Source organism: Chiloscyllium plagiosum, chromosome 32 (assembly GCF_004010195.1).
Source record: "Chiloscyllium plagiosum isolate BGI_BamShark_2017 chromosome 32, ASM401019v2, whole genome shotgun sequence".
Classification (NCBI taxonomy): Eukaryota; Metazoa; Chordata; class Chondrichthyes; order Orectolobiformes; family Hemiscylliidae; genus Chiloscyllium; species Chiloscyllium plagiosum.
The window spans coordinates 38,983,879-38,988,094 of NC_057741.1; positions in this window are offsets into that span (position 1 = coordinate 38,983,879).

The window sequence follows — 4,216 nt, forward strand, 5'->3', positions numbered from 1 at the left end:
AGGTGACAGAGAAAGGGAGGGGGGTGTAGGGGCTGGAGAAGGTGACCAAGATAGGGAGGGGTGTAGGGACTGGAGGTGGTGACAGAGTTAGGGAGGGGGTGTAGAGCCTGGAGGAGGTGACAGAGATAGGGAGGGGGAGTAGGGTCTGGAGGGGTAACAGAGATAGGGAGGAGAGTGTTCTCGAGGATCTGGTTGCTGAGAGGCCATGTGGACAGCGGGGTAGTACTGAGAGTTAACCTGGCAGTCACAGCTGGTATAGAAGCTAAAACAGTCTTGGTTTGGTTGTGCTGCCACAGAATCTGCTGTTGGAAGGAAAAGATTCTCTTTAACCAAGAAACATCTTACTATGGCTGCAAAATCATGAGGCTGCAAGATCATGTCCTGTGATGATGAATACTCTCATTCTCATTCGCATATCGGTCTGACTTAACCCTTTCCACTTCGTTACCAGATGACATGATTTACAATGTAAGGTAAATACAGAGAGGTCCTTCATTTTTGATGTTATAAGAATATAGGAACAGGAGGAGGCCACTCAGCCTCTCTTCTGCCTCTCTTCTTCCCCATTTCTGTTCGATCGTGGTTGAGCTTGGTCTTGGCCCCATTTAACCACTTTGCTTCAATAAAACAAACCCTATATCCATAAAACCCCTTATCCAAAAACTCCAATATCCATAAACCCCAATATCCATAAACTCCAATATCCATAAACCCCGATATCCATAAATCTGTATTCCCCATCTAAGTCCCCTGATCACTGTAAGCACCTCTTCTCAATCACCCCAATTCTTCTGTATCAAGAGAACACAAGGCCAGTCTGAACAGTCAGTTCAAGTACTTGACATCCCTGTGACCTCAGGACATCCCAAAAACATTTTACAGTCAGGTCTGCTATAACGCAGTAGTTCCCTTCTCGTGCACTCCCATGTTATAAGAAAATTGTGCAATAGAAGCACCATTTAATCCAATGGGACTTGAATTGTGTTATAACCAATACACGTTTTAAAACTTTCTGCTTTAGAAACAGTATCCCCAATTCATCAATAGTGTTATAGCAAATTTGTGTTAACAAAACATAGAATGACCTGTACAGTGAATGAACTAACTCTTGTCGCTGTCTCTGGATGAAGAGAACAGCACATGGCTCAGCAGGAGTGGCACTATGGCTCAGTGGTTAGCACTTATGCCTCACAGTGCCAGGGTCCCGGGTTCGATTTCAGCCTCGGGTGGAGTTTGCACATTCTCCCCGTGCCTGTGTGGGTTTCCTCCGGGTGCTCTGGTTTCCTCCCACAGTCCAAAGATGTTTCCTCCCACAGTCCAAAAAGGTTAGGTGAATTGGCCATGCTAAATAGTTCATAGTGTTCAGAGAGCTATTGGTGCATTAGTCAGGGGCAAATGTAGGGGAATGGGTATGGGTGGGTTACTCTTCGAAGGGTCGGTGTGGACTTGTTGGACCGAAGGGACTGTTTCCACACAGTAGGGATTCTATGAATTAATGACTTGCCTCTGCTCTGGTAATGAGAAGGTTCAGTGGATCCAAGAGTTGCTGCTTTATCCCTTGTTTGGAATGTGGGCATCATTGGAGAAAGCAAGGATTGCAGATGTTGGAGAGTCAGAGTCAAAAAGAGTAGTGCTAGAGAAGCACAGCATCTGAGGAGCAGGAGGGTTGACGTTTCAGGCAAAACCCTTCATCTGGAGGCCAGTATTTGTTCCGCATGTATTGAGAGGCTTAGCAATCCTATTCCTGTGTCTGGAGTTATTTATGAACCACACTGGGAAGTTCAATGGGGTTCTTACAACAATCTTCAACTTCTTACAACTCCATTAGGAGGTGATATACTGCTGGTACTATCGTTAGACTGTTAATCCAGAGACTCGGGTGATGTTTGGGGGGGCCCTGGGGTCCAATCCTGCCACGGCAGATGGTGGAATTTGAATTCAATAAAGAATCTGGAATTAAGGGTCGAACAATGACCATGAATCCATTATCAGGAAAAAAACCATCTGGGTCACTAATGTCCTTTAGGGAAGGAAACTGCCATCCTTACCCGGTCTGACCCATACGTGGATCCAGACCCACAACAATGTGGTTAATTCTGGGCAGTTAGGGATGGGCAATGAATACTGGTCTAGCCAGAGATACCCACATCCTGGGAGTGATTGTTTTTTAAAACCTGCTATTTTCCATTGAAACCAGATTACCTACTGAGAACATAGAACATAGACCATTCCAGAGCAGTACAGGCCTTTCGGCCCTCGGTGTTGTGCCAACCTATGAAATCAATCTGAAGCCCATCTAATCTACACTATTCCATTATCATCCATATGTTTATCCAATGACCATTTAAATACCCTTAAAGTTGTATTTGTTGCTGCATTTCTATCGGTGGGATCTTGCTGTGCATTAAGAGGGTGACTGTTTCATTGGTTATGAAGCACCTGCAAACACCCTGAGCTTGTGGAAGGCACAATATAAATGCAGGCCTTCCTCACCCTCCTGTCGTGTCATTGACCTGGGTCTAGGAGGTAAATCTCCAGTTGTCTGATCTGACTTTGGCTTCAAAACCATTTGGTAAAAAGAGCAATTATCCTCACCAGGTGAGGAAGCTGGTGAGACACACGCCCCTGCTGTGCTGTCCCTTTAAGAGGTACATCTACATTTTGCAGCTGGCCCGCGTACAGGTATAAACACAGTCCCACCCTCCCACACACCAGCGTCCCACCATCCCTGAGACTCCGATGGGAGCTGTGATTATTTGTACTGTGGTGCCCTCTGCTGGCCCAGCTCGCTGTTACCTCAGGGTTTTCACTGTGGGCTCAGTGACTGGCTCAATAAGCTATTTCGAGGAACCCTCGGCCTGGGGAAACACCCCATGGGGACTTGAGGCACAACGCTGGGAGGCTGAGAGGATGACAATACAGAGGAAGGGCAACTCAGTAATCAAGGGGTGGGAACGATAGAGCGTGGGACGGGAATAGGGCACACAGGAGGGGCTAGCATGGACAATAAGCAGCAGCCTGGTCTCAATGATGGGGGTGGGGGGCAGCTCACTGTCAGAATCGGCGAGCGTTACATTTAGGCTTCACTCTGTAGCCTGGAGCCCTGGGGCAATAAGGTACAGGCTCAGGTGGATGGGCTGAGTGGCCACATGGTCAAACTGGTGAATGGGGAGCATGATAGAGGGTTGGGGATGATGGGGAAAGGGCATGTTTACATTTGGGATTCACTGAGACAGAGAGGCTGAGACTCACTGTGGGCTGGCCTGGGCTGGGCTGGGCTGGGTTGGACTGGGCTGTGTTGGACTGGGCTGTGCTGGGCTGTGCTGGGGTGGACTGTGCGGGGCTGGCATGTGCTGGGTTGTGTGTGGCTGGGCTGGGCTGGGCTGGCCTGGGCTTGGCTGGGCTGTGCTGTGCTGGGTTGTGCTGGTCTGTGCTGGGCCGGGCCGGGCTGTGCTGGGCTGTGCGGGGCTGTGCTGGGCTGTGCTGTGCGGGGTGGAAGGTGAGGACCTGGGGGTTGGGTTGTGTCCTTGTTGCAGTTGTAGGGGTGGGGTTTGAGGGCGGAGGTGCGGGAAGTAGATGAAATGAGCTTGAGGGCATCAGTACCCACATGGAGGGGAAATTGCAGTCTTTAAAGAGGAGGCCATTTGGTGTGTTCTGTGGTGGAACTGATTCTCCTGGGAGCAGATGCGGCAGATGCGAAGGAATTGGGAATAAGGGATAGCATTTTTACAGGAGGCAGGGTGGGGGGGAGGTATAGTTCAGGGAGCTGAGGGAGTCCGTGGTTTTGTAGAAAATGCCAGTGTTGAGTTTGTCATCTTTGATGTAGATAGAGAGGTCCAGGAAGGGAAGGGAAGTGTCTGAAATGGTCCAGATGAACTTGAGGTCGGGGTAGAATGTGTTGGTGAAGTTGATGAACTGTTCAAGTTCCAAGCACTTCAACTCCCCCTCCCACTCCGCACATGCAGATCCTGGGCCTCCTCCATTGCCAACCACCCGATGCCTGGAGGAAGAACGCTTCATCATCCACCTCGGGACCCTCCAACCTCAGGGCATTAATGTGGACTTCACCAGTTTCCTCATTTCCCCTCCCCCCCTTACCCCAGCTCCAACCTTCCAGCTCAGCACTGTCCTCATGACCTGTCCTACCTGCCTATCTCCCTTCCCACCTATCCACTCCACCCTCCCCTCTGATCTATCACCTTTACCCCCACCTCCA